General features: G+C 32.5%; 1 pseudogene; it reads right to left on the reverse strand.

The window, feature by feature from the left end:
- Positions 1–481: 481 nt before the first annotated feature.
- On the reverse strand, positions 482–17,992 carry LOC149552296 (protein CTR9 homolog; annotated as a pseudogene).
- Positions 17,993–21,408: the final 3,416 nt, after the last annotated feature.

The raw sequence follows: 21,408 nt of genomic DNA on the forward strand, positions 1-21,408 counted from the left end.
ATCTTTTGTGTCTGTTACAAAGTGCACTCCACATTTAATGATTCATCTTGATAGAAGTCCTCTCCTTGGAAAATAACAAGCTTTTTCATTCTTGAATAAGGCTTGACTACTATTCTATTTATCACAAGAATGCCATGTAAAACTCTCTGCCATATACTGACATATTCAGGCTGTATTGTGTTTTTTAATGGACACTTTTAATGGATTTCTACCAAGCCACTACTTTAAGAATATGCTCTCTTTCATCAATATTACTTTCTAGGATAGTTACTAAACTTTTTATGTCAGTACTTCAGTTAGAAATATGCTTTCTTGTTCAGCAACACAAAATATGCCTTGTCTTCATAATTTTGTAAAGTTCTATGATGCTCATCTTGCAAAATCGACCTTGACATTTTTAAAAATTCATTGAAACATAGTGCATATTCCTTGTTTCTTGTATCATATTTCATTATTTTGCAAATTTTTGCTCATTATCAAATCATACAATTACATAGCCTGACAGTTCCTTAAATCAAATTAGCATACATATAGAAAAAATGCACGGAGATGGCAGGTTATGAAAGCAATCATATAGGGTTGCAATGTGGGCGGCCTGTATTAATCCTTGAAACCTACCATGTGTATGAGGGCTTGGCACTACTGACAGTTGGCTAAACACACAGAGTGCATTCTTTAATTCAGACACTACATGATGAACCTCATCAGCAATACGTTTTTGCTTTTGAAGTGTTGAAGTTGAAAACTTCTGCATGGCAACACCAATATCAAAGTGTAACATGTAATTTGAGGGTGCCAAATGTACTGCTCTTAATAATGTTCTTTTACAATCTTGCCACTATTCTACTTCATAATGTGATCGAGCTAAATATAATAAAATTTGGGTGTCAGTGCCAAAATAGAATTTCCTCAAACAATTTTGATACATTTTCACTGCAAGCCCAAACTGTCCTTGTGCAAAGTAAACATGTGCTAGATTTACCCACACATCAGGAATTTGAACAAACATGTTTCCTCCTGCAGCTTCTTGAACTTGTGTGAAAATTTCCTTTGCAATATCAAAATGACCCCTTTCGGCTAGCACAATGCCTACCCCATTTGCAGCATAGACATTTCTAGGTCTCTGAGCCAACACTTTACAATACAGTTCCCTAGCCTTATCAAGATGTATTCCCTCCACATCTGGATCCTTCTTCTCATTGCGTGAAGTTGTAAAATAATTCCAGTTTCCAAGAGAAATGTCAGCATAAGCATCCTTACCATCTAATACATTTTGTGCAGTTTTAATTGTTTCTTTTGCTTTAAGCCAGTCATCTATTTTCAGTTCCAGGTTGCCAAGCATGGTAATCACATTTACTAAGGTTTTATCCACCTTAAGTTCCTCCCCAATCAATTCTAGGCTTAGTTGGATCTCATTTCGAGCCTAGGCCATGGCTGCAAGTTGTAGATATGCATCCACATAATCAGGAAACTTGAACAATATTAGCCTGTACAAAAGATTTGCTTTTTTAGAGTCATGTAGTTGTTCAAATAGCCTGGCAAGATTAAATAGTATGGTATATGAAATATTTTACATATTCAACAATGGATGATCTATATTCCAAGAGATCTTTTGTAGTCAAAATAGAAGTTTGAAAATTATTGAAAATCTAGTATAAGTTTATGTTGAAAATGGTTCTAATCCTTTAAATTGAATTCACCAAATAAAGTTATTTGAGAAGATGTTTTGTAGTCAATATAGAAGTTTGAAACATAGAAAATGTTATTTGTTTTTTATTTGTTTCACAGAAAGATTTTGAAGTCAACAAAAGGAAAATCAAGTGATGAAATTTTGTTCCTCTTATGTTCAATGATATAGTTCTATTATCTTTTATTTTATTTTATTTTTATTGAATATATATCTTAAAATTATTTTAAATAAATCTTAGGTTCAAATTTATTCAATATTTGATTTATTTTTCAAAAATAAGAAATTGTAACCCACTTGAAGGTTTTTGTGACATATGACTTCTAAATGATCCATGAGAATTTAACTTATATCTTGAAAATATTCCATATTGATTTGATTTACATTATTACATATATACATATATGTTTCTAGAGATATTTAGTTTATTTAAATATGTTGTTGCTTCTGATCTATCTACTGTATAGGTAAAATACTAAAGGTTCACCACACAAAGAGTCTTTTTGATGAAATGATGTATTCACCAAATAAGAAGTATTACCAATGTAGGATGGAATGAATTATTTATTATATCATCCCCAAAATACCTCAATAGGAGACAAGAGGTAGTTGAATCATGAGCTTTCCATTGAGTTCGAAGAAATTTTTAGAAAAAAATTATGTATTTTTGGAGAATGGTTAACACTATAAAAGACAAGTTATCTAAATAGATTATTGAATTTTTTGTTAGAAAATATCAACTAGGATAAGATTATAAATCAAGGATAACAACATGATTTGGTATCCTATTTCCAAGATAAAATAGGCTACAAAGAAAGAAAAGTGGTTCACTCATAATATTCTAAAATGCTAATTTGGGTATAAATTGTGTCTTGTTGTCTTTATGGGCTACATTTGGCTGGTCATTAGCTAAAAAACTAGGAATATATAAAGATCAATTAAATAGCGATAATCATTTATAGTTTTTGTATGAACACATTTAGACTATTCTAAATTAAATATATTGATTTTCCTTTGCATTGAGTTGCTATAATAATTTTGTTTGCTTCAAATCCATATAGTAGATTAAATAAAATGTCTCATTATTTCTATATTCACCACTACTTATAGGTGAAAAAAGAACATTCAAGCATTCAAGGACTATTGTGATATTTGTTATGCAAGCTCACAATGTCCAATAGACTTTCAAACAACTAGAATGCTTCATCCCATGTATGAAAGTTTTCATTTATAAAATAGTTATTCTGTGGTATATGAAATATTTTATATATTCAAAAATGAACGATCTATCGTTCTCTTGTAACATTTAGCAAATAGTTTGAATACTTGACTTTCTATAATATTTTGTTACTTGTATGCACATTTTTGGGGAGCCAAATGACAAAGATGAGCTTGAAATATTTGAATACATTCCTTTTCATACGAGTGATTATGAACATATGTCAAGATAGATTGAAATATACATATATATTTTTATCACACACTTATGTAGTGCACACATTTAGATATGTGTAGTTACTTTTAAACATGTTAATCTAGTGTAACTTATAAAATGTCTAATATAAGTCTAGGTTGAAAAAGGTTATAATTTTTTAATGGAATTTGTCAAATAAAGTTATTTCAGCAGATGTTTTTTAGTCAACATAGAAGTTTGAAACATAGAAAATGTTAGTTATTATTTTATTTGCTTCATAGAAAGATCATGAAGTCAACAAAAGGAAAATTAGGTGATAAAATTTTGTTTCTGGGTAGGGCCACAATAATGGTTCCCACTTTCCATAATGAAGAAATCAGATGGAAAGTGGGGAAGCTAAATTTTAGGGGCTTCAAATGAAGCCAAATCTTTGAATGAAGGTCCCAAGGGGCTTCACTCGAAGCCTCCATGCTGATATTGGTGAGGGGGCTTTGAATGAATCTTAGAGCTTCATTCAAATATGACATGCAGACCTCGTTCATACTCCTAATAACTGATCGGAAAAGCTTTTAAATCCAACATTTTTTCTTTTTTGTCCCATGGTTTCATGTATGAGTTGGTGGACTAGGGCGCTAAGAGGGAAGTCAGTAAAATCATACCTTGCATCAGCATCTTCGTCTATGATGCAGGAGCACCTATTCATTGGATTTCTCATGGATAAATTCATATTTTAAAATATATTTAAATAGTATTTAAAAAGAAACTCAATTTAAATAGTGTTTTCACTTTATCCCATGACAACTCAAGTGAAACACCTTCTTCTTCTAGTCGATGGAAGAATTCCATATCCTTTAAACACACAGGAAAAACTTCAGAATTGATACTGGGGCTTTTATTGATGAATTCAACCCTAACGCCATTTCCTAATGCCTCCATGAAAGTTTGTTGAGCCAACTCTAGTTCATCATGCTCAAAATGAAGAACCCCAATGTTGTTTAACAATTCAATGGGTACATCTTCTCTGCTCTTCTTCAGAAGAGACTTTGTTGTGTTAAGAGAATCTAAGGTTGTACTGGGGTCTGATGATATCAATAACTCACCCATCTTAATAAAGGAATGAACATCGCATGGATCTATGCGAGTTTCCTTTCTTAGAATTTCCAAAGCCTTCTCTCGCTGCCCTTGTTGAGCATATATATGGCCTATAGCTTTCAAGCTCTCACAATTCTCAAGGTGAAGCTCCAGAACCTTTTCAAAATTTGAGAGAGAACTCTTAAGATCTCCCAATTTCATTTAACCTATCCCAACCCAAAGTATGGCAACACAAAATCCTGTGGCTTCTGGCTTTCCTTGACTGATGCCATGTAGTAGCAGCTAGCAATTTCATAATCACCTTTGCTATGATAAGATCATGCAAGATTATAATATGAATGAGATTTCATGAAAGGGTGGTCTGTCAAAACAAGAGCTATCTCAGTCAACTGTTCATTTGGATCTCCACATTGCTAATCACTTGGATTAATGCTTTTCTCTTTCTTTACAAAATAGGTTTGGTCCCAAAGTTCAACAAGTCAAGAAATTTAACCATTTAGGTTAGTGTCTCCCCTCCCAAATGATTTCTTCAAAATCAATATAGATGGGTTTTCAAGGAGTAATCCACATCCAACAGGAATGGGCGGTACTAGTAGTCGAACTTTAAGCCCTATTTAGTTTTTCTTTTCTACTTCCTTAAGTACTATTCAAAAAATTAGATGGAAGCTTGGGCTATTCTCTATACTCTTTAGAAAGCCTGTGTATCGGTCTGGAAAATGATTTTTGCAAGATGGACTATGATTCTTGTCACCCTTCTGAATAGTGGAAATTTTCTAGATTGCTCTTGGAGGCTAGCCCTGGTGGCTATGCTGATGTACAATTTAATATGTTTGAGAATGAATATGAACCTTTTTGTTAATATGATTCTAGATGTTAAGTAGTTAGCTATAGATGCACCCTTATGTGTGATCTTTTTTCTTAAATCAATATAAAAAGGTGTGGCCCCTCAGGCCACAATTTACGTGGAAATGAAAAAATGTAAAATAATCATAGATATGAGATAAGAAAAATAATAAACAATGGAATAATAACAAAAGCAATAGCCATTGCTAAAGTCTACCCTTCTCATACTTTTTCACTTGCATAAGCTCAAAAGAAGAGATGCTATAAGCCCTAGAAAAGACACAGCTATTGAACCTAGGAATTCTCATAAAACTTTTCAATGTGGAAATCATTTCTCATCATGCATCTGAAAAATAAGTCTCACCGTAGATTTTTCTTAAAATCACAATCAATGAATTTAAGGCTATAAGAACAAAAATGCCTACCAAATATGACACTTTGGGTTTCAACCTTGAAACTAAAAAGCATCAACCTACATTGGACAAAACAATTTAAACAAATTGAAATGGAGTACCCAAATCGAGAATTGCTAAATGTCCTAATCAACCAGTTTTTACGCTCTGCAGTAACGACCTAGTATTTATACTAATTATGCTAATTTTTGTGGAATATGTATCATAAATATTGCCTCAAATCCTTAGCCTACCCTATGGCCCAGAACCTATCCAGTTTGCAAGTACTAACTAGAATTCAAAACTGATATCTTGATGTATTTGATAGATCATTGTCAATTGTCTGATTTCTCTTTATTATCATTTCTTGAAGGATTGATGGGTGGATGCTTAACCAATTGATGTCTTAATTATAAATATTTAAATGATCGGATATAGAATGGTTGATACTCAAATAGTTGATATTTGCATGTATAAGTGACTGATTGTTTGCTTGCTGGTTTGATTGTTTGGTTATTTTGATATTTGATTCCCAATTGATGATAGGTGGAAAATTGAATGGCTTACTTTGATGGATTTAGGATTGATGATTTAAAAAATGTTGATAGTGATGATTGAATGAATGCTGATTTGATATATTGGTGTGTAATGATTTCATAAATTGATTCTTGAATGGATTTTTGATTTTGTATCTAGTTGAATGAGATTACATTTGATGGTGAATTTCTATTGATCTTCCCTTTATATTTTATTTATAAAAGAATTGCCTCCCTTCAAAAGGAATTGAGTCGCCACCCTTCATTGCTACCTTACAAAATAATAATTTATTTCCAAATGATTTTTTGCTTCCTTCACGTTCTCTTCTCATAGAATGGTCTCTCCTTTATATCTTAATCCTTCAATACTCATAACTCTTTATTGCATTCATTTTGATCATTCACTAAACTTAATTAAATTATAATTATATTACATGTTATTTTAATTTTTTATATTTTTACTTTTTATTTTTTATTATTGAATGTCATGTCAAAAAGGGGACATTATAGTGAGATGCATTACAATATAGCAAAATAACAAAAACATTATTGAAACAAACTGATACGACATTCAGATTATAAAATTAGACTGCTGCAACAACACAAATTAACCTAATAGAAAGCATAGAATACCATTCCCACAATGATCGAACATTTACCCATTGAACTACACCTCTTCTAAATAATGTAAGATGTTGATAACACATTGATACTACCATCACACATGTCAAATTAGACTGATACACACTAAAAGCCACCCCAATCAATTGTAGCTAACATCTGGATGCACACTTATAACTGATGTCAATTAGAATATTGAAGGTCTAGAATAGGGCATAGTGGTTGCTGATACAGTAGGTACAAACTCGTAGAAAGCTCACTAGATTCACCAAAGTTTACATAACTAAGACTTAGCATCAAAGGTTCTCCCTAGGCACCTCTAAACCACCAAATATTGGCCCCAAAATAGGAGCCCTTCATCTTCAAGCTCTCACATACTTGCTCCACTTGGTACAGCACCCCATAAAGGTCATCTATTCACTTTCAACTTGGATAGCCTACAATATGGTCTTTGTATAAAATTAATTTTTTGTCATTTCATTATATGGTTTGAACAAGTGTGGAAAAAAATCAGATTTTTATTATGAATTTTCTGTTCACCAATCTATGTTAAACTAATTAGCAAGGTCACTTTCCTAATACTTTATGAACTAGATGCTATTTGCAAGGTCAATTTCCTAATACTCACTATAGTACTTGCTATTCAATTAAGATAGACACGGCTCATTAGTTTGTTTGTATTCTCTTTGGATTTTGTTAAAGAAGATAGCTGAATGCTATATGATGAACTAAAAGTTATGTGGTGTCAACAAGCTTGTGCATCTCTTCAACCAAATTACCAACCCTAGTGACATTTTTTGTTGTTCAAAAGTGGCACCATACTAGACTATTTGCAAACAAACATACAGATAGGCATTCTATAGATAGACTTGGGAACATCTTGCCAAGTCTTCAGTACATAATAAAGCAACTGAATTTCATAAATTATTTTTTTGATAGTTGATTTTTTTAAATATTGCCCATCAAAAATTACTTAGTACATCTCATCTTTTTTCTGCACAGGAGCTTGCAATTCTGAAGAATCTGATAGCGAAGAATTTGAAGAAGATATTGTACCAAAGGTATATTTGGTGTTCTTTTTTAAGTGAAAATGTGATTGGAAATTTTGTATATTGTCATATTTCACTTGCAAAAAGGTAAAATTGTAAATAGAGGTGAAGTTGTATGGATTTAAGTTTCTTCTTCATTATTTATAATGCTCTTGATTCCTCCTTTGTAGCTGTAAAAATACTTGTTTATTTTCACCTTTCCAAATACCCTTTACCAAGTTCTTCAAGATTCCAAAATATCTTGGGCTAACCCCACTCCAGCATGTCCTAACTCCTACTTGGTTCAGAGACATAACTCCTTTTTATATGTGTCTTCCTCTTACTACTCCATCTGCAGGTTGCAAACAAATCATCCTTCTTCCACCAATGAGTCATTCCATTCAAGAAAGACAATGTCTAATGATATCAATGCACAAAAGAATAGGGAGACAATTGCTAGACTATGGTCTAACTTAAAAAGAAAAGGTGATGGAAAATGTTATTGTCCTTTCAAAATGTGTAAGGGCTTAAAGACTCGAAGATATCTAATCACAACAGCTGAGCAACATTGTAGGCAACATGGTCACATTGAAGGGGGAAATGAGTATCGCCCATTGGTATGTATTTTAATAGTTTATAAATTACATAAGACATGATTTTATGATGACATCATGGTCATGGTTAATATAAGGTCATCATTTTCATATAGGTCAACATCCCTGAGTTTCATGTTATGGACCATGACAATTCGGAGAATGCAGATTTCCAAACGAGGGACCATGGAGGTGTGAATATTGAAGTAGAAGGTAATGATACCATGGAAGAAGATGAGGATGATGAAGATCATCTTGATCAAGATGATAATGATGATGATGATGATGGTGATGATGATGTAGAGTTTGATGTACCTTTACTTGAGAAGGCACACCAGTCCCTATATGAAGGCTCCAAAACAACTCTTCTTGCCATTGTATTGCTATTGGTGAACTTGAAGGTTATGAATGGTTTGTCCAATGAAGCAATCACACATATGTTAAGGTATGCCATCTTCTATCATTATTTTACTCGTAGTTCCCTTACAATTAACATTGGGTTCATGTAGCAATTAATATTCTTAAATTAAGAAATTATATTTTTGGTTGTAGGTTGATAGGTGAGTGTTTGTTACCACCATCAAACATTCTACCTCACTCATACCGAGAATTATCTGCCATCATGAAAGATATTGGAATGGAGTATCAAACAATAGATGCATGTCCGAATGATCATATTATATATCATAAACAGCATGAATTTGCAACACAATTCCCTACTTTTCATATCAGTAGATATCAATCAGATTGGTTAACAAAAAAGGTGCCTCGCAAGGTTCTTCGGTATATTCCCATTATTCCACGTCTGCAACGATTATTCAAGTGCAATAGCTTGGCACAATTTATGGATTACCATGCACGCAATAGAAGTCAAGATGACATTATGCGAATGCCTGCAAATGGTTCAGCATTTAAGGAAATAGAGGAAAAATGGCCACACTTTAAAGAAGAACCTCATAATCTCAAGCTTTCATTGGCAGCGAACAGTGTCAATCCTTATGGAGAGATGAGATCTACTTACTCAGTGTGGCCTATTTTTGTTATCAACAATAACATACCTCCTTGGTTGTCCATAAAGAGAGAGCACATAATGTTGACATTGATTGTTCCAGGTATTTTTTGATTTAGTGGTCATCTAAATTAATTTATTATTACTAATCCATCAAATGGTCAAAATAATTATGTAATGTTTTTGCTCATTCAACTAGGTAAGTACCAAGTTAAAGATATCAACGTATATATTGAACCCCTTATCGACAAGTTGGTGGTGTTATGGAATGGGGTTACTATGTATGACATTTGTAGACCAATAGGACAAAGACAATTTCAATTTCATGCAATGCTTGTATGGACAATACAGGATGCCCCTGGGCTAACACATTTATGTGGTATGTTCTCTTCTTGACACCTCTTTTTTGGTATGTCAAAGTTAACACATTTAATCCAATTATACATGATCTTGTAGGTCTTCAAACAAAGGGTAAATTTGCATGTCCAGTTTGTGTTCCAAAGATGAAATCTCGTCATTCAAAAAGTTTAAGAAAGTAGGTGTTTGATGAGAATAGACACTTTTTGCATAGAAATCATAAGTACCGAATTACCGAAAAACATCTTTTGAATGGTCTAGAAGAGACTATGTCAAAGCCATAGAGAATGGCACCTCGCCTATGGAAGTTGGCATATAATAAAATAAATCGTCGAGGTAATGTCATTCCATTTGATGCTTTTTGTTTCAAATTTATATTTTGATATTGTGTTTTGTTTACTAATGATGTAATTGATGGTTGTGAAGGTCGTCAAGACATCAATGTCCAACTTCCAAAAGGACTAAAAATTTATCCTATGCAATTTACTAGGTTTTCGTACTATGAGAAACTCCCAATTGTGCATTTTTTTGATCCTATGCATATTGGAAAGAATGTAGCAAAGACATTATGGAAAATTGTGGATGGAAGGCGTGACAAAGATCAAATTGTCAAAACTTGTAGTGACATTGAAGAATCCAACCATGCAATGAAAAATGCTATTCGACCAAATAACAATGGAGATTGGATTGATACAAGTGCCCTTAGTTGGTTATTGTCAGAGCAGCAGAGCAATGCTATAAAAGAAGTCATAAAAAAAATACGATTTCCCACAGGATTTGCTGCAAACATAAACAATGTCATATCAAATAAAAGTGAATTTGGGCCAGGGTTGAAAACACATGATTGGCATACATTTATTAAGGTAATTCATGTTATTTTGTATTCACTATATATTTATATACTGCATATAGTTTCAATTGCATTCTTTTATAAAATATTGACAAGATCATTTTACAAATATTACAATACGTTCTACCTCTATCTCTCCCACACCACTTTGCCAACAATGTCAAACAGGTTATATATGATCTTGGAAAATACATGAGGTGGTTGTCATCTAAAGAAATCAATAAAGAAGATATAAAATATTGGAAGAGAAAATTTCCTATTCTAATGTGTGAAATACAAAAGTGTCTACCTCCAAATTTTTTCAATGCACAAGAACACTACCTCATACATCAAGTTGAGGAGATTGAATTGTGTGGACATGTACCAACCAGGTCAATGTGGATGGTTGAGAGGCACTTGAAATTTTTGAAAGGCTTGGTTCGACAAAGAGCACATCTCGAGGATTCTATGGTGGAGGGATATATGGTATACTAGACCATAGTGTACATTACTGAATATCTTCCTAAGTTTACAGCAAACATCCATGTAGATCGTATTTGGGATCCCAACTCAATTAACAAATTTGAAGGGGAGTACTTGATGGGAAAAGGTAGATCGAGGAAAGTGAGAGGTAAATCTAAGATGGTATTGTAGTTAATTAGTTCATATAAATCTTCAATATAAGTTATTTTTAATTGGTGTATTTTTTTGAAATAGGTGGTCGAGAGTGGGATGCAATACATTTGTATATTGCGAACAATCTTGATTGGATGACGGAATGGATTGAACGATGTCAACAAAATGGTTGCTCATTAACATGGGAAGGTGTTGCTTCATTGGTTACAGAAGCTCATCGTAATGGAGATTCCAATGTTATGCCGATGGTAGTTGATCTAGTAAAGGGTTTAAGAGGTGGAGAGGTACGTAGAAATTTATTAATGATCATAACTCGACATATGTTTAGTATCAACTCACGATGCAAATAATTTACACACACTTCAAAAATTGTAAGTCAAGCACCACAAAGCTATGTACTATCATGGCCATAAATTCCACATAAAAAATTTGGATGACACAAAGAAAACTTGTGATTCTAGGATAACTGCAATTTTCGAGGTCACCAATATATCATCTAGAAACAACATACATCCTCAACAATCTCAAAATCAATACTATGGCATCTTGGATGATATAATTGAGTGTGAATTTAACACCTTCAAAGTAGTTCTATTCGTCATCAAATGGTACAGGTTACGACTAAATCAAAATGATCTAGATAGAACGGTTATTCAACATGATAATGGATTTACAATGATCAATACAAGGTCGTTTGAGCCAGTTGGAGATGAGCCCTATGTTCTTCCAAGCCAATGTGAGCAAGTGTTTTACTCAGAGGTTCTAAATAAATAGGGTTGGTCATTTGTTGTTAGACATGATCCAAGAGGAAGGCCGATAAAGTATAATGTTATGGAAGAAGAAGATATTGAAGATGATGAAGAAGCAGATGATGAAGATCAAGATGATGGTAATGATGATGATGGTGATGGTGATGATGATGATGATGATGGTGATGATGATGATGGTGGTGATGGTGATGATGGTGATGATGATGGTGATGATGGCGATGATGATGGCAATGATGATGGTGATGATGGCGATGATGATGGTGATGATGGCGATGATGATGATGATGATGAAGAAGAAGAAGATAATCAATGACTACAAATGTCATCACCCCTTTTGTTGACGATCTTGCATTCCATATATAAGGTAAATTTGTTCATGTTTACGATGTTGCATATTGTTCATGTCATCTTCTAAGTTATTTGTAGCATACATGTATCATGTAATTTTTAGTGAACTTAAGATAAATGATTAACATATGCAAGAAATTTGATTACATATTTATTGTGTTCATTTCTAATGATTACAACATATGTTATTTATAGTTACCAATGTTTATGTTGTGTCTGATTATGACCCTTTTTGCAAATAGTCAATTGACTATAGGTACATTGTCACCCCTTTTGTTGATGATCTTGCATTCCATATATAAGGGAAATTTGTTCATGTTTGCGATGTTGCCTATTGTTCATGTTGTCTTCTAAGTTATTTGTAGCAAACATGTATCATGTAATTTTTAGCTAACTTAAGGTAAATGATTAACATATTCAGGAAATTTGATTACATATTTATTGTGTTCATTTCTAATGATTACAACATATGTTATTTATAATTAACAATGTTTATATTGTGTTTGATTGTCACCCTTTTTGCAAACAGACAATTGACTACAGGAGATTTGACCTATTTGGCGTGGACTGTGCACAATGACATGGATCAGCAGGTATAAGTCAATAAATAGACATAATTTTCTTATATTCTTCTTGTTTATCATTGAGCACGTATGTTATAAATAGACATATTATATAATCATATAATGTATATATAGACAAAGAAGGTCCGTATAGAAATATAATTATAGAAATATAATTGTATAATCACTTTCAACTTACTACATTTTATATATGTCACTTTCACTTTCCATTTGATGGATTTCAGGACCCACCAAATAGGTACTTGTCAGATCTATCTACACCGAATGAGGGAAATGAGGAAATGGTAGATGAAAGCTCTACATGTAGTATGGCTAAAAGAGGGAGATCAACTAGAGGTCAAAAGAATAGAAAAAAATTTGATAAACGCATGCAATTTTTCCTTGATAATGGGGGGTCATGTTCTTATGATGATGATACCAAAGGCGACATTAAGGTGCTCCTTTCGGTACTCTCACATTGAGAAAGAAGGGATACCCAATGAGCTACCTCCAATTAACACAGATTTTTGTGTTAATGAGAGGATATATCGCATTGCTCCATCCTCATTACATGGTTTGGGCCTATTTTCCATGGATGGGATAAAGGTATGTTACAACAAAGTTGTCGAATTGTTCAAGTATGTCGGTCCATCTTACAATTACAATGATTGGATATGGATTGTTCGATATAAAAAAAGTATGCATAGGTATGGGGTATCAGCTAATTATATACAACGGAAAGAAAATGATCAAAGTAAAAGATTTGCTATGTACATTGATGGGAGACCAAAAGCAATAGGTAATATTGCAAGTTTTATGAATAGTACACGACCTTCTTCAACTAGTAAGCAACCCAATTGCATATTTGAGGCGTGTGAGGGGAATGAAGTTTTTGTTTGTGCAATAAAACCAATAAGTGCAGGGGAAGAACTGCTAATTGATTACCATTTAAATCGCATAGATACAAACAAAGTTACTATCATGAGGGTTGTAAGTACTATTTACCATTTTGTTAATAAGTTTTTTTTTACTGTCTATTGCTTTCACTTAGCTAATTTTTTTATGTTTAATCTTTGTGACAGGACGTTATGGATCTGACAGATGATAGAGGTCACCAAGATGCTACTCCCACCCCTTCTTTAGCAAGGGTAAACCTTTTTGAAATTGTACAAATTAGATAGTTGAAAAATGTTATATTATTATGTTATTTTATTTACAGTTTTTGAGTTTTTATGATAATTTTACTAATATTCGTCTCACAATTTGATGTTCAGGATAAGGGTAAAGCAGCAGTAGTAAGCACCGAGCCACTAGCTATGCATTTTGATGAGGATATCGCTGATACTCCCAATTTCATAAAAATGTTGAAGAAAAAAATTAGAAAAAATAATATAGAAGCAATGAAAATTTTGGATGAGGCAAATATGGAACCCAGGGAGATGATGAAGAAGCTATCAGATTTGAAAGCGCAAGCTCAGCATTATGAAGTAAGCTCCAATGAATATTTAGTTATAACAAAAGTTCAATAAAGATTTATATTTTATAATCTTTTATGTTGTGAAGTAAAATATGTAATATGTGCAAAAATACTTTATTGATGCAATTTTTTTAAAGAGTTGTAAGAAACTTTAACTACTAAATTCTTGTTATACAAGAATTTTTGGCAATTGATCCACAACTTGGTCAAGGACAACGCAGTGAGGCCGGTAGTAGTAGAGCTCCAGCTGCCACTGATAAAATAATCTTTTAGTTGACAAGTTAGAAGGAATTTTTTATTTTGAACATTCAAAACTTCTTAACTCTTACTTTTATTATTTCAGAATGTCTTTGCTAACAATGTATTGTTCAAGTCATCTAGTAAAGGAGACTCCTACAAGGTTGACAGATGCCCGTACGAGATTGCCGACTGCAATGTCAGCAACAAGGGGACATCTAGCTAGTAAATCCTTATTTTTCTATATTTGGTTTTGTGTTAATTATGAGTTGATAATATGTACTTTAATCTTGGGATGCATCACATAGTGTATTGTTGTTTTGTGGTAGGAGATGTACCATTTGGTACGCCACCAAATGCGGATCATAGTGCATCTATTGGTGATAATTCACTGTCATTTCCTAGACCTACCCGTGTTTCTAGCACGGGATCTATGGAGACATCATTGTTGATTGACGATAATGAATTAATGCCTTTGAAATGTCCTAAGATTCCAGGTACTTTAAATATTTTTTTTATATTGTAATAAGGATTTTCTTGCAAGATATAAACATGATAGGAAGTGGTGAATGCAAGGGCTTTTGATGTGGAGTGATGCCTCATGACCTTCTTTAGTGTGTCATATTGTGCAAGTTGTTTAATTATTTTGGAATTCCTTTTTATTAGGGGTTTGGTAGGATCATCTAAATTATCAATGACCTTTTGTCTATACCAGTAATTCTCTAATTTAGTAATTTGGTACATTGCAATTTCATGCTTTCAGTAGAAGATACTAACCAATTTTTCTAGAAAGAACCAAAAGTGGGAGTCTTCTTTCATATGATTCACTTTAATGGTTTTTACTATTAATTATCCCATGACATTTTTTGCAGGAAACAATACATTTTATAGGAGGCTTTATGACCTCACACTGCGAAGATTCGAGCCTACCATACGTACTAGGTTGTTGTACATCATAACTAAACTAATTTTATCCCACTATTTTTTTTCATATAATTAATTGGTGCAACATTTTTCCTTTCATTCGAGTCTTTTCTTATACTAGCTATATCTAACAATTTTGTGTTTTTTCTTAAAAGGTGGAACTACCAATCTCAAAAATTCAAAGATGAGCTCATCAAAGATATAGAGCATGAGTTTGGTAGTAATATTTTTGATCGTAAGAAATTGTTACAAAAAGTTGCCAAACATCTTAAGGTTGTGAGGGACACATATAGAAAGAGCCTCGTCCTAAACCCGAAGTACAAGGGTCCTCCCTTTATTTTAGTGAGGGACTAGAATGAGTTCATTTTGGATGCAAAGGAGAAAGGGCAACATCCAAAAGAAAGTACACCAGCAAATCCAAAAAGGTATGCAATAGTATTAACTACCAGTACATTAATGAGCAAATTTAGGGTTCAACTTCAGTATCAACAATTTCAACTAGCTCAATTTAATCTATCTATTGATAAAAGGTATGTAATTTATATGTTGACACAATTGCTTATAAATCTCAATCTCAATTTGGGCATAAATCCTACATAAGATATATTGACAAAATGAAGCCCTTTATTCATATTTAGTGACAAATTTTAGAGCCTATGTCTCCTATGGGTTCTTTTCTCAAATTTTATCTTTGTTGAACTCAAACTCGAATTCAACTAAGAAATTCCTACTCAAAGTTGTGACAACCGAATCTTGTGATATGATGTACCATGTTAGATTTTGAGTCATAAAAATAGGCAATGCCTTAACCACTATACTTGTTGACTTTCCCTTTCTTTTACAATAATTGCTCGCTATCTTGAGTTTCCTATCCCCAGTTTTCTTTTGGTTCATGTGTGCATCAAATCTACACTTAATCTGCATGTAAATCCTCATGACATCCATCATTGAAGATATCAAATCCCATATTCTATAGTATTCTATTAACTATGATAACAGTATATAATGTTGTCGTTAGTGATTGTTATTTTATACTATCATCAATTCCATTTTGTGCTTTGTTGCATATCAAAAAAGAAGTGCATATACACAATACATCAGATTTAAGTCTGAAGCATCACAAAATCTAATCTCTATCTTCATATAACAATGTAGTCTAAGAATCCTAAAGAATTTAAAGTTGAGTGTTTCCACCACATCTAAAATCCATTCTTCTTTTTTAGTATTTTCCATTGCTACTGAAGCTTTGATCACATGGATTATGTGTCTATACCCAACCAATAGATTATCCTTTTTAGGGAATCCCTGCTTTTTCTCCTGTGGAAACTCATTAAGAGATTTTTCTTGATATCACCCTGCTTCCAATCTTTCTCTTCCATTCCTTAGCTCCTTGCAAGCTCACAAAAGGCGTATCAGCTTTGGTAACATGTTAATTATTTGTGTGTAGACTAATTCAAACACATATATCAATGAAGTAAAGAGACAAAGTACCAAGCCTAACACATCTACCTTGGGGGAGAACTCTTAAAATAAAACAAAATTCACAGTGTGTACAAATGACTGTTCATGTGATTTGAACCTTCACCTACACCTCTTGTTCCTTCACATTCCCTTTTAAATTCAATATTTCTCGCTATGTTGTTTTGTCAAAATCCCTAAAATAGGAGTTATTTCTCCAACATACTACCATGCATAATCCTCAATTTTTCCATTTAAATTTTGTTATTGTAAATATGAAAGGTATGTAATTCATATGCTGACACAATTGCTTATAAATCTCAATCTCAATCTGGGCATAAATCCTACATAAGATATATTGACAAATGAAGCTTCTAATATGTTCTCTCTATGACCAAAGGCACTCACCCTTATAAAACCTTCACCTACGGGTCCAAACCCACTTCCTGGAGTTGTAACTATATGTGCTTTCTCAAGGATCTCAGTAAAAATATCCCATGAATTTTGACTAGGAAATCGAACCCATACATATGGTACATTTTTTCCTCCAAAGACATCAAACCCAAGTGAAGTGAATGTTTACACAATGATTCTAGTATTCTCTTTATAAAATTCAACAACTCCATGCATGGCCTGCAACAAAATTGAGCATCCCACATTAATAATCATCATATGAAAGATTTTAGCACTAATGCAAGTTAAAGTGAACGACCATTATTTTAGTCTCAAATAAACTTCCCTACAACTTTGTAGATCTATGTGACCAAAACCATGTTTTCTTATAATAAGAAATCTCAATCCAACAGAGGAAAGGTCAAAGAAAATTTGACAACAGCTACCTTATCAATGACTCTTTTTTGACATATTATTTTTTCTTTTCATATCAGCAAGAACAAGTATGATTCATACGAATTTGGTAAGTTAATTAATCATTGATAAAGAATAGATAAGGTAAATTATCAATGAGTGCTTTATTTTCCTTTTGCTACCTTATCAATGTCTCTTATCAAAAAACATAACTTGAAAATGATAAATATGACACAACAGAAACTCGGATATTACATATCTGTCAAACAACCATTTTGAAGAGCACTTCTTACCTTTAACCCTTTTGGAGAAAGGCAAGCTAATCCACCAGCTTGTGCAATATTAGATGCAACATTGAAACAAGTACACATGATACGATTGAAATCATTTACAATAGGGAATCCATCAGAGAATCAAAGCTCATCGGGAAGAACTATCCATCCAAGACGGACACCTGTAAAGCCAACATATTTGGAGAACGATGTAGTCTCAATTGCAATCTGCATCACAATATACAACATTAGTAACCAAATGAGAATACTTTCAAAAGTATAGAAAATAAATGCATTAAAACTTAGACAATTTCAATAAATGGCAATGCAAAGCAGAACATGTCTAGACTCTAGTATGATAAATAGCATGAACTCCATGGATAAATAGCATGATTACACATGTCAATTAAAGGTATGATGCTATACTTTCTTCCCCTTTTTCATATTTCTGGTGGAACATGCTACTTTATGCTAAAACCTTCATACCAATATATAATAATCCACTATTTAGTATTGATCTTTATATCTATATCATCTAACATATTTCAAGCTTTTCATAGGTTTCAGGACACATCAAAGGCAACAAAGGCGAGGTTGGAAAAGGTTGGGCAGCACAGACTTGGCTTTGGGGGATATTCAAAAATCAAAGCATGTGTTGTAAGTAGCAATAAATGAATTGCAAAGAGAAATTATTTATAAAATGAAAATAATTTTGTTAATTAATAAAAAAATGTAGGGCGCTGATTTTAATTTGGAGGCCACAGAAGAACACAAAAAAATTGCCTTCGAGCAAGGCTGTGTAGCGGTGGCTGAACGCCTATGGCAAGCTTCCATTGCCCCAACCGAGCAGTCTCCTACATCATGTGCACAGGTAAATATGCCAAAAAATATATTAGAAATTGAATACTTGAGCAACAATTTATTTGATAATAATGTGCATGACATTGCAATGCAGCCTGTTAATCCTGACATAGATCATACGCAGCATCATGAAGCCCCTGATGTGCATCGTACTTTCGATGGAGGTGCTCATTTATTATTTAAAACTAATTATGTAATTATTAATACAATTTAACATCTTTAATTGAACTTGGTGTAATCTTTTTGTGTTGAGGATATAGAATCATGTCATGTTGAACGAGTGCCGGAGGATGTTCAGACTGATCAGCAGGTAGATCATGTGGCACATTCAGGTAAAGAAAATCTATGTTTTGTTCTTTTGAATTAATTTTTTGATTTATAATTCTTTTACTTAAATAAAAACTTGTAATTCACTAATATAAAATGGTGGGAATTTAACCTCATGAAGTACTTGTTATTGCAGTGGAACCCCCTTTGGTGCAGTAGCCTCATGATGTTCCTGAACGGATGAGGAGGAGACATGTGTTATAACCAGTAGAGGAGGGGGATCCTGATGAGGACATTGATATTCCTCTTAGAAATTATATGAAAAAAAGAAACAGCAAGAAAGCAAAAAAGACATGATTATTCATGAATGACTTACTCTTGAATATTGTTAATGAATATTGTGTTAATGAATTATTCATGAATGACTTACTCTTGAATGTTGCGTGGTAATGAATTTTGTGTTAATGAATTATTCGTGAATGTTGTGTGTTTATGAATTTTATGTGTTAATGAATGTTATCATGTGATTATAATGATTGAATGTTATATTTCAAAAATGGATGAATTGAATGTTATTAAATGTTAATGGGGATGACAAGGACATTGATATTCCTCTTAGAAATTTTATGAAAAAAAGAAATGGTAAGAAAGCAAAAAAGATATGATTATTCATGAATGACTTACTCTTGAATATTGTTAATGAATATTGTGTTAATGAATATTATTCATTAATGTTGGGTGTTAATGAATATTGTGTTAATGAATTATTCATGAATGACTTACTCTTGAATGTTGCGTGTTAATGAATTATTTATGAATGTTGTGTGTTTATGAATTTTATGTGTTAATGAATGTTATCATGTGATTATAATGATTGAATGCTCTATTTCAAAAATGGATGAATTGAATGTTATTAAATGTTAATGGGGAATTTAGAGTGATGTTAGGGGGGAGGGTCCAAATGAGCTTCCACCTTCACGTGGTTGGCCCTATTAAGTAGAGAATATTTAACTATTCTCGAAACCAAGTGAAGCTCAAACTTTAAAGATAAGCTTATAGTTAATAGTGACAACCAATTAGCAAGTCAAAATGAAGTTCTTCGTTATAGGTACCTTTTTAGTTTTTAAAGCATGATATCATGTTTTAATATTGTATAGTTTTTTTTCTCTTAAGTTAAAGTATTCTTTTACTATAACAACATAATTTATGACCATTTTAGTAACTATTCTAACATCGCTTTATGAAAAATCCTATTTTGGAAAAGATGGCGATACGTGGTGCTGTCTATTCCTTGGGAGATTGGATTGCACAGGTTTGTATCTCAACATCAACATGGAAAATGGTGTGAAATTGCACTTTCCTTAGTCAAATTCAATAGTTTAAGAATAGTCAAATTCAAAAATAAGAAATGATAGTCCCTCCTCATACAATTGAATTTTAATAGGAATGTTGAGAAAACAATAAAAATGTTGCTCCATGAACAAAGTTGTTGTCTTGCAGGACATGACAAGCAATAAGGGGTGTACATATTAAAAAACATGACAATTACTGTAGCAGGTTAGACAAACTCTTTGTGCATTCACAACATTCTTTCTAGATTTGTTCTTGAAACCCAAGGTGTTTTTTTTCCCCTATTTTTACTTCCTTTCTTTAATCTTTACATTATATTGTAGAGCCCCTTCTTGGAGATGAAACCAGCATTCATAATGACAAGCTAGCTATTGAAGACACTCTTAATGACTTGGTTTTGGATGGCAGTTTTGTGACACCAGAAAGCAACACATTTGGCCATGCTTTCAAGTGATATATTTTTTTGCAATTTCCATGGCTACTTCATTTTGGATTAATCATAAATATCAAAAACATTATTCATATTGCACTATAATCTTTGATCTTTAAAGAGATTATGAAAAGGAAAGCAAGAGGAAAAAAAGTGTTGAAGAGTTTTACAGAATTCAACACATTAACCAGACTTATGATTTCATACATTTTATAACTTTCATAAAAACATTTTTTCTCAAATAGATGTTTTGAAAGATTAGAACTATACACTCAATATTGGAAAAATATTTTGAGATCTCTTGTTTGTCATAAAAATAAACGAAAAATTGGGTTTGCTTTACTAATTTATCCAATGCCTTAGGGCATTCAATTAGAAACTTCAAAATTATATTTTGAGAGACAACTCTTGAATTCAAATAGTAAAGCTTATATGATCAACATATTGAAAAGTATGAGATATTAAAAGTTTGTTGTCCTAAAATGTCTTATTACTCATTGCTAATATTTGGTAGCATCTTCTTATCTTCTTCATTTGTACAAATTGTTTCATTACACTATGTTTTATTATAAATGATTATCTATGCCAGGATGATTTGGGTTATAGA

The sequence above is a fragment of the Cupressus sempervirens genome, chromosome 6 (genome assembly GCF_028749045.1).
Source record: "Cupressus sempervirens isolate cs-2001-9-10 chromosome 6, ASM2874904v1, whole genome shotgun sequence".
In the NCBI taxonomy this organism is placed as follows: Eukaryota; Viridiplantae; Streptophyta; class Pinopsida; order Cupressales; family Cupressaceae; genus Cupressus; species Cupressus sempervirens.